The sequence below is a fragment of the Alosa alosa genome, chromosome 11 (assembly GCF_017589495.1).
Source record: "Alosa alosa isolate M-15738 ecotype Scorff River chromosome 11, AALO_Geno_1.1, whole genome shotgun sequence".
NCBI lineage: Eukaryota > Metazoa > Chordata > Actinopteri > Clupeiformes > Clupeidae > Alosa > Alosa alosa.
In genome coordinates, this window is record NC_063199.1 from 23,985,835 (window position 1) to 23,999,520 (window position 13,686).

Genomic DNA, 13,686 nt, shown 5'->3' on the forward strand with positions numbered 1-13,686 from the left:
TCCGAGGAACAGGCCCGCCAGCCGAACCAGAGTCACAACGACCAAGTGAATGATGCCGGGCTTAAAGAAGGGCAACTTGTATACTTGCGAAATCATGTGCAAGGACGAAATGAAATACAAGACCACTGGAAGGCTGATGTTTTCCGTGTACTTCAGAGTCCCTCTGGAACCGGAGTAGTGTACACTGTGGCTCCTCTGAATGGGGGACCAGTCTGGCATGTCCATTGGTCAGAGTTGAGGATTGTGCCTGAAGGCATGCGGCCGGGACCGGAGGGAGACACGCACCCAGACTTGCCGTCAGCCCTCACACCTTCCGAAGATGGCCCTCCTGAGGATGCGGTCATAGTGTATGACGAGGATGAGCCCTGGGAAGGACCAGAGCTGCTTCGAGACCCTTTCCCTGATGTGGATACCAGGCCAGTAGAACCAGAGCTGCTTCGAGCACCTTCCCCCGATGTGGATACCAGGCCAGAGGCTGTGTCCATGTCATTGCGACGCTCTGCCAGGTCTACAGCAGGGCAGCATACAAACCCCTACCGACTCCCACAGGGCATTACGGCCCGGAATGAAGAGACCCTGCTGGATGGTGAAGCTCAAGGTCAGGCCTAACCTGCCATTGTCGGGCCGCCGATTCATTTGGAGGGGGTGGATTGTAGCCTGTGGAACTCGTTCAGGGGAGTTAGTTTCCGTTTTCTTATTGTTTTGTTTCCCCCTTTTAACACTCGTATGCTCCGGTTACGTGACTGATTAGGGCTGACATGGGCGTCAATTAGGAACGGGCATATGTATAGTCACCTGGGGTCCTTAGCCAGGTAGCTTATTCCCTGCTGCTGGCTCAGTGTTGGGGTGTAGCAGTGTTTGAGTCGTGGTGACCAGTTTAAAGGTACGTTTGAAACAAAAGTAGGCTCTTATATGTGCTGTATGTGTGACTTTACTAAATGGGCCTCTGTTTGGTTAGTGTTGGAGGGAGCTGACACTGAGGAAGTTATCGTGAGCCGCTTTTCCTAGCGGGTGTTCTGGTCTGCCCAAGCGAAGTTATGGTGGATGATTTAGGACTCATTCTGTGTATAAGGTATGCCGATATGCATGTAATTCGTGGTAAAATGTTTCTCTGCTGTTCGGTTTGTAATGCACTGCTTCCTTGTTCTCAACTCAGCGCTCAGCTGACGGTGTGGCTGTGGACAGGGGGTAAAACTGCGAGGATTAGGACTCACAGACAAGGTCAACTTAATACAACGCAGGTATGTTATAGACTAGGTAAATGGCTTTTCATGTTGCACGTGTGACATAGCGTCTTCTGCTTTCTATTTTTGCATACGGGATCTTTGGGGAAAACATATCATGTGTATTTAAGTGTGGGCCTGTTGGCAAACGACCTGGCCATGTAAAGCCTGTGCCAGCATATACTGGGAAATGTATGGGCAGTCGTGGCCTACTGGTTAGGGCTTCGGACTTGTAACCGGAGGTAACCCTGTACGAACCCCGACCAGTAGGAACGGCTGAAGTGCCCTTGAGCAAGGCACCTAACCCCTCACTGCTCCCCGAGCGTGGCTGTAGCAGGCAGCTCACTGCATCAGGATTAGTGTGTGCTTCACCTCACTGTGTGTTCACTGTGTACTGAGTGTGTTTCACTAATTCCCGTATTGGGATAAATGCAGAGACCAAATTTCCCTCATGGGATCAAAAGAGTATACTTATTGTGGGGCGGTGGTAGTGTAGTGGTTAAGGAGCTGGGCTAGCGTGCAAAGCCTAAAAGTTGTCGGTTCAATTCCCGGCTTCCACCGATGTGCCCTTGAGCAAGGCACTTAACCCTCTAGGCGCCACAGTCGACTATAGTCGACAAGATGCGGTACTGAATAAAACGGCCGATTTAGTCAAATAGGGTGTCATATTTTGTTCGACCTCCACTCCACTAGATGTATGACATGTCTGCCGTCATCCCAGAGTCGAAAAAAAGGGCACTCTTTAAACAAAACTTTCGCGCTACAGCTGCATTGAATCAGCGCATAACAACCGAGCTAGTGTGCGTGTGAGCCACTTTGTCAGAGCCGATATTGTCAACGTCACTTAGTATTTGCATTAGATTATCGCCTAATGGCATCAAAAAGTTTACCTGAAATGAAGTGTTGGGTCTTCTATTCGCGGACCCTGATTCTGAAGGGGAATATCTGCCTTCAGAAAATGACGGTGATTCGTTTAGTGAGGCTTCAGATGCGTCCCTGCCTTGCAATGATGCAGCTGGACAAAGTGAGAGTTTACTCCATAGTTTAGCTTACACCAAGCACAAACGTTGAATCGTTTGCCCAATGTCACTGGTGGGAATAATGTTTCACGGGTTCGGAGTGTTCATCGGGAAGTTAGCAGGGTGTTAGTGGTGTGGCGAACGAGGCTGGAGGTAGCATGTCCATAGCGCTAGCTTCTGTCTTCTGAACGTGTGCCTCTCCACAATCGCGGCGACAGTAACGTGGTGGAGCCTTTGTCTAATGCCACTGGGTATGTTAGACGAGGTCGAAGTGCTCATAGGACAGTTAGGGGGGAACGTAGTGGCAGTGTGGGGAGTCGCAATGAGAATGACAGTAGGCCTAGTCCGAGCGGTGGTGACGCGCCCTCTCCCACCCACACACACACACACACACACACACATTAGGTCATGCATAGTCTATCACAAGATGATGGGAATGCCGGCCCTGTATGGATAGGGATAGGGAGTCATCATCTCTACAGCAAAAGGCCTGCTACATAAAAAAAAAACAAAAGTAATTTATTAGTAATGATTTACACTGTTGATTTGCTATCTATTTCCCTGATCATTTAGGACATGCACTATGTGTTCCTTTTTGTGTGTACATGTCCTTGTGATGTGTGTGTGTGTGTGTGTGTGTGTGTGTGTGTGTGTGTGTGTGTGTCTTTGTCAGCTAAGAAAAAAAACAAAAAAACATCAACAAAAAGAAAAAAATACTAACATTGTCTCTTGTCTTGTCTCGTCATCTCACTCCTGATCTGTGCCTTGCCGTGGCAAATTAGCTTTTGAACTAAACAGGTGTTGTGTTTGTGTGTCATCTGAATAATATATATGTGCCCCATACATGGAATCAGAGTGCCTACTGTATGTAGTAAATGGAAAATCTCTACAGCAAAAGGCCAGTCTACCGCTACATGCATTTGGTTTGTTTCTGCCATTTATTAGTAATGATTTTACACAGTTTGTTCACTACTTACTATTTACCTGAGCATTCAGTATTGTGCAATATAGCATACAGAAGGTGAGGGACATTTTGGGGGGAAAGAAGTGGTGCATTTTATCATTCAAACATGCGACTTTTCATGAAAATTCTATAATCAAAGATGGCTGCCACCATATGACGTCATAATATGCAAATTAGATATAAACATTTAATCCCTACATAAACTTTGGGTCATCCTTAATATGTCTCTAATTTACAGAAAGTCTGTATCTCATCACTTTTAAGATATAGCCTTTTGAAATGAAGATGTCAAAATCAAACTTTTCAAAAAAAAAACTCTGGCGCCTAAAGGGTTAACCCCAAGTTGCTCGAGGGACAATGTGATCCCTTGTAATATAGCTGACATATGTAAGTCACTTTGGTCAAGAAGTGTCTGCTAAATGTTATGTAATGCATATGCTCAGCATTTATTGGCACCCCTAATAAAGATGAGTAAAATGAGGTATAAAAAATACCATAACAAATCACATTAAATCCCATTTTGGGGCAGCCGTGGCCTACTGGTTAGCGCTTCGGACTTGTAACCAGACCAGTAGAAGTGCCCTTGAGCAAGGCACCTAACCCCTCACTGCTCCCCGAGCGCCGCTTTTTTTTTTTTTTTTTTTTTTTTTTTTAAGTATATTTTTTGGGCTTTTTTGCCTTTATTTGGACAGGATAGTGGAGAGTGACAGGAAGCAAGTGGGAGAGAGGTGGGGTGGGATCGGGAAATGACCACAGGTCAGATTCGAACATGGGGCCCCGTGAGCACTCGGACCCGTACTTGGTATGGGCGCTGCAGTCTGCTGTGCCATAGCACCCCGAGTATCAACAGGCTTTAATTGGTAATGGACAATAAATGCCAGTGTATATATCGATTACATTTTCAAAAACATAATCTACTGGTAATATACAAGGAGAGACACCCTGATAATTTCACCGAAAAGTTTGAGTGAAACACTCAGCAGCAAATTTGGATACACAGACCTTGTTAACATGCAAGCGGTCAGCACCAACCAAAGCACATAATTACTAGACATGAATCAGTTCACATCAAGGGAGAGCTGCATCAGACGGAGCTTGATCTTTTACACAGCACATCACACTTAATGTAATGTAGGGACAGGGACATAAAATTGGCTGAAGCGTCCCACCACAATTGATCGGGCCCACTAATACATTTCTGCATTTCCAGAAAGCGCACTGATGTCTGGAAACGAATGTGGGGTCTCTCAAGCAATTGACTATCGTGTGTGTTATTTTTCTAATTTCCCAAAACCCCATTCTTTCTCTCATAGGGATTTTTTTCTTACGAACTGAAACATGAAAAAATGCTAATTGGCCATACAAAATGACAGTGGTCACCTGCACACTCTATTGGGTCAGCCCAATGTCAGAATAGAAATGAATGAAAGAATTGTTTGCTTTGGGCCGATCTTTGGCCATTGTAAAAAAATCGTGGCCAAGTAATCATCATAATAATAATAGTAATAATAATAATAATAATAATAATAATAATAATAATAATAATAATTAGAAGAAGAAGAAGAAGATAAACACAAAGATGAAGAAGACGAAAGAAATAAAATGTGACCCTGCAAGGCGAAACCAGTCGTCTTGCGCACAGTGCTATTTTGAAAAAATCCACGATAAACAAACGTACGGGTTAAAATGTCGAATTTCACGTTTTTGCATAATTCGACAGTATACAGTCTACACTTTCATATTGTGAACAAATTTCACGGATAAACATACTAGTTAGACTGTTAAACACTGACTTTACTTAGGTGAAGATTAAACACATTAGCAGTCATTCCATTTGTCCACGCCGCTATAAGGTTTTACGGTAGAGCTAAAATGTAGCCTACTCATAGTGTCCCAGTGACTTCCGTTTTACTTAAAAAATATGAACTGGAGTTAATGGAGAGATAACAATTATTTTTTTGGTCCAGTTTGAATTGTGCCACGAATTTCACATATGATGTGTGTGAATTTAAAAGATAATTTTTCACGTCAAGAAAGTACTGTTGTTCGATAGACTTCAAAAGTTATGTTGGTTTTGTGCAAATCCGCTCAGTGGACTAAATCTCTCGTCTCGAACGATGTACGTCACCAACGTAATGAAACGATAAGATTAGCATGCTAGCTTTTATGCTAGTTAACGGTTGCATCTTGCTGCCTGCTATGCCACTTAACAGTATCTAATGTACAGTCTATGGACGAATACAACTTATGGCGGCCTTACATTGTACGATTTTGGTCTGTTTTCACAGTCGGCGACTACATTTTCAAAGTCGGACAGAAATCATAGGAGTTGTACTGGAATCGCGGCGCGCTCCCGTCAACTAGATCATTAAGTGTAAGGTGCCAACCTTAGCGGTTTTAAGTCAGTCGGAGTCAGTCCTTTTCTAGTTTTGCCGTTACGACAATATTAAACATGTTTGATATTATTGCAAGTCTTTCTAGTCGTGGCTCATGCAAATACTGACGTGAACTATAAAAACCAATAGTGACCTCTCTTCAACACCAAACAGGAAGGGGCAAAGTAGGCGACAGCTGTAGCCTATATGATTATTTGTTATTCTTATAATATTTGTCATTTCTTATACATATTTAGTCGGCTCTTCCACGTGACGGAACAACTTTATATCGGTTAGGGATATCACGCATGAAACAATGCTGCAGAAACACGAAAATATGGCTTTGAATTTAGTAGGCTATCATTTCAGTTCCTGTTGATATCTATTCACCTTATTAAGCCCCGCCCATTTTTTTAAATTCCACGTTGTCTTTAAACTTCCGATCGGCTAGCTACGTCTAGTTAGCTTCATTGGGATAACACGGCAGAAGAGGATAGCGAGGCTAACTTACAGAACAGCCGCTCCAAAGTCAGTTTTCCTAACTTCAGATAGGAAAGCTGTATAACAGAAGTCACCAAAATCCTAAATAAACGTTCCTAACTTTAGGATGACCCATAATGTATGATGCCAGTCATCTCGATGGAGCTCTGCTATCTCAATGTATCGCAATGGATGTACTGCTCAATCGGAAGTTCGGAGACAATGTGGGCAAAGCTAGCGCCCCCATGTTTGCGCGCGGAATAAGGTGAATTGCACGATGGGTAATAATTTAAAGGAATCTAGTTGCAGTCTTGTAAATAGTGACCCTGCAAGATCCCCAGTCATTGCAAAATCATAGTCTGTGACCTTAAAACTCTTTTACTTGTCTTTAGATGTGAGAGGGTCTGAGACTGTAGTCTTTCAAAAATCTTTTCCAAATCTTTCCAAAGTCTGTCAGTGTAAGGAGGGCTTTACCTGATGTGTTTAATCCTCTGACTCATGCTATTTTCATCGGCAAGGAAAGCCCAATTAAGATCTGTTGCTGGTATGCTTGTACAATCTAGTGTGGCTGTGAATGAGCTAACGTCACTAGCGCGACTGATGGGTTTGTAGTCGTTGGAATTACGATCTTTCACAATGTTGTAATTCAATAGTTACGAAACAAACTGCAAATGTCTTTACATGAAAAATTTCTTTTTCGCCATTGACGTAGAAGTACCACATTTTAAAAGTGGGCCTATAGCCTAAACAATCTGTGTACATAGAACTTCTTCTCCCCTTACTTCCCCCGAAATACATTAATTATATTCTATAGTGACACCTTATGACCGTCCCAGGTATTAACTAGGGGGCAGAAAAAGACACTCACTCGGTTGATAAAACTGGACATAGTCAGACATCCGCTTCAAACTCACGCTACCGTAAGGCTAGTAATAGCTGTGTCCTCACACTACTGCACGTGACAATTTACTTAAAAAGGTGATTTTCTCTTCTGGCGTATCGTGACAGGAGAACCATGGCAACTTTGGATGTGGTTATCTTAGCGATACTTTTTGCAATACCCTCGATATACATATCATTGGAAAGCTTAGTCAATGGCCGTTCATGTGAGCACATTAACTTAAATTTGTAAATTTAACCAAAATGACTGGTTTCGCCTTGCAGGGTCACAAATGGCCTCAAGGTCCATCGGTCCACTGGGAAAATGCCCTGTCTGACAGATGGCAGGTCAAGCCTCCATTAGGTACTGCTCATAAAATTCTATATGGATGGTGATTGTTTCCTGTACAGACAGTGCCTACTATGCCATATGCCATTTTATCTTTCTTTATGAAAAACAGAAAACATCAAATGAGCCATATGTGTATATGTTGGCATATTCATACTGTAGAGTTTTTTGTTTGTTTGAATCTCTTGCCACTTGGAGATAAAGTTGTAGTTTGAAGTTTTTATTACTGAAAAATTACTTGCCTAGCCAAAGAGACACATTTAATGAGCATTTTCTTGGCATCTGGCTTTGCATGTTTTTTGAAAGAATATAGACAAATTGCTTTAAATATATGGGATTAGTTTATGTGAAAATTAGCTTGAACAGCTTTTATATCAAACAACTTTCTTCAGTGCAAGAATCACTATGGAAACACTAAAGTGATTGTACCCTATACACATTGGCAGCATGGCAATACTGAGACGTCACTTAATTTTCTTAAATGGAAATCTTACAGTAACAACTGTGAAGAATTGCACAATATAAGTCAATATGCTGAATATCTGCAAATTGATAGATTTGACAAAACATTATGGGTCATAAATGCATTTTGGGTCATAATTATCTAGATTACAACTACCTACATTACCTGTTTTCCATTCTATCACCAACAAAGACTTAGAAACTAAAACAAAGATCATTTACACTTTACTTGACCGTATGTACATAAGACATGACACTATCATGAACGTGTCATACACATTTATGACAATGGGCCCTATCATGACCGTCTAAAGCGTATCGTCACTCGTCAAAAGCTTATTCAAATTTAGTAGGATGTCCAGTCCACATCGGGAGTGTTTTCGTTATCAAACCTTGAGCGCATGGCGCAACAAGGTGTTCTTATGGTTTCTTAATTTTTTTTTTAATTCTTAAAAGTCATTGGTGTGTTTGGGACGTAACATCATTTAAACCAATGAGAATGACATCTGTCATTCCCTTTAACGGCGCAAAGCGCGATGTCAAAGAATACATCGGTATTTTGACAGTCAACGGCGCATTTGAAGGAGGCTGCTTGCTAGACCTATGGAATAGTCATTCCACTAAACCATGCTTTACTAAAACCTAGCATAGCCTTCACACATTTGCACTAGTCTATTATTTGAACTCATTGGCAAAGTGAAACTAACTTCACCATGGTGTGTCAGTCAACGACAAGACAGTTATATACAGTAAGTTACTTTTACTATTGACTGACAATTGGTTACCATCGAAAACGGCTGGAAAAAGCAACACGCCCTAATATCGCTTTTGTCAAGTGTCATTTGTTTTTTGTCATGACAAGTTATGACAGTGTCATGTCACTCTTATGTAGATACCGTCAAGTAAAGTGTTACCCAAAGATCAAAGAGCCTCATTGTAAAGAACATGTTTTCAGTCTAAGCCCAGCACTTTCAGGAAGAACAGTACATGTACAGACACAGAGAAGAAATATACACACTTAAACAAAACAAATCAGGGATTCCTTCAATAGTCCAGAGTTATGTGAGTCTTTCCCCCAACTTGGCATACATGCCTTGTCTATAGCAAATACTTGCACTTCTCTTGCAGCCCACTCTACAGTTATTTTAGATATCTGGATCACAGGCTTTTGGGGATGTTTGCAGAAAACATACTTTAAATGCTTTATCATGCAATATAAAGGCATATTTGCACTAGCCACTAGCACTTTCCTGTATTTCTCAAGTGTGTGTGTGTGTGTGTGTGTGTGTGTGTGTGTGTGTGTGTGTGTGTGTGTGTGTGTGTGTGTGTGTGTGTGTGTGTGTGTGTGTGTGTGTGTGTGTGTGTGTGTGTGTGTGTGTGTGTGTTCAATTCAAAGTGCAACTCAACTAGAACTGGACTGAATGTTCCTTCACGGCCACAGACTCTGCAGACAAGAACAGTGTGTTCGTCTATAGTGAATGCTGACTACAGCTGCCCAGAACCCTTAATCACCATAACATTTTTCTTTTTTTTTGCAGATGGATTCTGGAAGGATTGGAGGCTAACGGTGGTCAACACGCTAACTGGTTATTGTCCACACAGCTTTACTTGTTGTCAAGTCTCGATTTAGCCACGTAACTGCAGGGAACAGGTTTACCAATAAGCTCCATGGCCACAATGGTGTCCTGTTATAGGAATTAATATGAAGAAAAGGTCTCAGACAACACACCTCCTGGGAATAGCATTGTCAATATTTGAGACTTATTATTTTAGTCTTTAGACAGTTTAAAACTATTATATATAACTGAGCTATTCTTTGTACCTGTGATGTACATTACTTTCTTAGCCATCTCTCTCTTTATCTCTTCATCTCTTCATCTTAATTCCGACTGGGTCCTTAATTGCCGTTGAAAGTGACCTCTCTGATTCAAGATTGTGTATTGAGCAAATAATCCATTCCCATCCCCCTTTGATTCAGACAATAAAAGGTTAGAGCTGTTGGTTGATCCCTCTTCAGCTGAACCTTTAGTATGCAAAAAGCCTCACGGAGCGATCACACACACACACAAGACGTGCATGTGCATAGCAATTAAAGGTTCATCTTTCATTACCAGTAGTAGCCTACTTATGTTGTTTATGTGACCCTTTGTCTTTCATCTCTGTCTCCTCTCTCCACAGTACGGTTCAATCAGCACCACTGTGATTTTTGGTCCTTTTTAACTTGCTGCTGTTAAATCTATGCCTGAACTATGAAATGTGAGCCACTGCTTAAGTGCTTTATGAATTTTGCATGTTGTGGAAAGGAGAGTAATTGGCTGGGCCATCCATCAGGCCTGTCGGCTCGGCAGCTCAGGGACCGGTCTCCTCCATGACTCAGAGAGGACCCTTTTTATTGCAGACACAGTAGCTTTTTATAGTATTCAACATATACTCAATTCAGCCCTAGAACGCTCTAGGGACTGTGCAAATCCTTACTGTGTTGGAATGTATGAAGGTGGTATAAAGGTCGCTAAAAATGGCATGTTAAAGAGTGTGAACCAGAATACAGAACCATCCTGTTTAATCATGTAATGTGTATCAAAGTTTCATTTTCAAATTCCGTCTGGTGGGCAGTGGCATTTGGCTGTATCAGGCATAAAAAGTAAATCTTTATGTATCAAACATGCACAATTACTTAAATTCCAGGTGGATTCATAACAATGACTGAAAGCGTGTGGTATTGCCAAAATATATTAAGATTAGTTATGCTCAATTGTCAGGTAAGAGACTACATCATCGCCTAGCTATTCAATAAGCTTTAAAACTAGGCAGCATTTTTGAGAAAATGCTAAATGCGTTTTTGGACCGAAGGTGGTCACTCTTACAAATGAGCTTTCAAATGTATTCATTTTTCATCATTACATCATGCTAAGAAAAGTATACAATGATAGATGTAAAAAAAACTGAATGGTATATACTCACTTACTTACTAATTTTTTTATACTCCAAAAAAAATATATAACCCAACACACTCAAAGGATGGGCAATAAAGCAGTGCACACCTCATTCACACCTTAATATAGACCATTGCCTTGCTTGAAGTTAAATACATGTGCTTCACAAATGTGCAGTTGGTATGGTGACACAATTATCGGCAAGTGGGAGCTGTGAGCCCTGAGGGGCAGCAGTGGTGGCGCTGAACCCAACGACTTTTCTGCTTTTACAAGATGTGGCCTGCACGGTGGCCACACTTCAGTGTAATAAGATCCCTCGCTGCCACTAACAATGCTACTGCTGCCGAGGCTTTTCTGAGACATGTCAAGACTGCCCCTGTGATGAAAAAGCAGCTATGTTTTTGCACCGCAAATACAGTAATTGGTGCTGTGTATGCATGTGTGTAAGCATAGCTAATTCATCCAGCTCCGATAGCCCCTCACTCACTCTGACCTCCCTCTGTCCATCTCCGCTACAGAATGACTGAATCATCCAATGGTCTGGTTAATTGTATGCATGTTGATCTCAATAAAATTCAGACCATTTGCACAAATGTCCATACGTGTGTTATGAGTTGTACCTAGTGTTTCTTTGTTAAATGCTTATTAACTAGATGTACCGCAGAGCGGTACAAAATATGACCGCCGCCCAGTCCAGCACAACTTTCCACAAAAATAAGTCACGCTTGTCAAATTGTGTTCATTTCCTACTTTGTTCCTTTTTTGTGTGTTTGTAATTGAGTGTGTGCAGAGTGTGTGGTTGTTTTTGTGTATATGTGTTTTGTGTGTGTTTTTTGTGTGTGTGTGTGTGCTTGTGTTTGTGTATGTAGGTGTGTTTGTATGGGTGCATGTGTGTGTGTGTGTGTGTGTTTATGTGTTTGTGTGCGTGTTTGTGCGTGTCGTATGTGTGCATGTATGTGTGTGTGCATGTGTAGTGTGTGTGTGTTTACGTGTCTTTGTGTGTGTGTGTTTTTATGTGTGTACTCTTTGCAATAAGTGCCATGGGATCTTTAACAACCATGGTGAGTCAGGACCTCAATTTAACATTCATGCAAAGGAAAACATCTGCAGTACAGTGTCCCTTTCACTGCAATAGGACATTGGAATTAATATTTGTTTGGTGGCTTTTGGCCACAGGGAAGAGTGCCACCTACTGGCCAGCCACCACCAATTCCAGCAGGAACCTACTCTTCCAAGGAGGTTTTTTTATCCAAGTACTAACCAAAACATGATTAGTTCATAGATCTAGATAGTTCATGGCCCCCCATGAACGAAAGTCCACGAAACTTGGCATGCATTCAGAGGGTGGCATAATGATCCTTCACTTTCAATTTCATGCAGTTTTGACCATGTCAGCCAGAGATATTGTGATTACAACACTTCATTTTTTGCTTTTTAATTTTTAACTAGGTGGCACTATACATGAATTGAGTGGTAATGGGATGGGTTGACATAGCCCCTTAAGACCAACATACAAAAAAAGGTGGTTCTCCTAGGGCCTACGGTTCTCGAGATATTCACAAATCTGTGTCCGGCCACCTACAGGCCAGTTGGTGTACAGTAACAAAAATTAATTTATTGTATGGCCCCCCATGGACGGAATTCCACGAAACTTGGCGTGCATTCAGAGGGTGTCATACTGATCCTAAACTTCCAATTTCATGCAGTTTTGACTATGTTAGGTCACAGATACCTGCGATTACAACACCTAATTTTTACTTTTTTGTGTTTAACTAGGTGGCACTATACATGAAATGAGTGGTTATGGAATGGGTTGACATGGCCCCTTGAGATCAACATACAAAAAAAAAGGTGGTCCTCCTAAACCCTACGGTTCTCGAGATATTCACAGACAACTGTGTCTGCCCTACCCTCCTTTCGGGGGGTCCAATCCAGCGGGGGGGCTACAGATCAAAACGAAAAACGATGGTTCCATGCTATCCATGCAGGGTTACATGCCCACCAAGTTTCGTGTACCCCGGTCTTTCAGTGTCCCGGGAATCCTTGACGGAAGTTTTGCCATGCAAAAAAAAAAAAAAAAATCTGACTAAACCTATATGACCGCCACTTCACTGCGCGGCGGTCATAAAAAATAAGAATAGATAAAAATACAATACAAACAATCAGGGACAGACTGGGACAGGGTGGTTTGTTACTAATGATTTGAATTGACCATAAGAAACTACAGTAAATGATTTAGTTTAAATGTGCGTTGAATTGAGTTCCAAGTGGTTGGGGCATCAAAAAAAAAACCTGACTTTCCCAACTCAGAACGAACACTGGGAACTTTAAGCTGAAGATGGTTATTTGAGCGAGTAAAATGAGGACCTGAGTGCCATCTTAACGGAGAAGATATGTAAAGGTGGAAGTTCTCCAATAAGGGATTTGTAAATTAACAGTATCCAGTGTCTGGTCCGTCTTTCTGTTAGGGATGCCCAACCAATACTGTCATATAAGATACAGTGTAAGATACAGTATACTTTAAGAACAATATATAACAGGGAATAAGTTATACGATGTAGAATGATGTTTGCAGAAGACACTTTTGTCCGCCAACTCAGTTAGTTGTTAATAGAAATGTTGTAAAAAAGCAATATAACACTCATATTTGTGGAGTTGGCATGTCCCCACAGTCCGCTGTGGTTACCTGTGGCATTCGGCCTACTGCTGAACCATTGACGTGGTGATGTCGTTCACTGCGGTATATGTGTGCTGTGCAACTGTTACTTCAGACACAAATGGCATGTCTAGTTTTTTTACAGAACAGAATATGCAATTTAGCACCTAAATATGCACAGCACAAGCCTTGTTTCCATAGCAACATCAGTAGTGAGACAAGTGGGCCTTATCAGTTGACGGGAAGAGGTTGAAGACATTGAGCTTTACAGTCAACATCTATACCCACAAATCATATTAACTGATTGAGATTAATGTGTTGCATTACAGGGCATCTTGGTATTTAA

General features: G+C 41.7%; 1 long non-coding RNA gene across 1 annotated transcript; it reads left to right on the forward strand.

Moving 5' to 3' along the window:
- The first annotated feature begins 1,043 nt into the window (after nucleotides 1-1,043).
- On the forward strand, nucleotides 1,044-10,286 carry LOC125303712. The gene is made up of 3 exons (XR_007195083.1): nucleotides 1,044-1,072; nucleotides 1,157-1,241; nucleotides 9,290-10,286. It is a non-coding gene; the product is annotated as an uncharacterized LOC125303712 (long non-coding RNA).
- The last annotated feature ends 3,400 nt before the right edge of the window (nucleotides 10,287-13,686 follow it).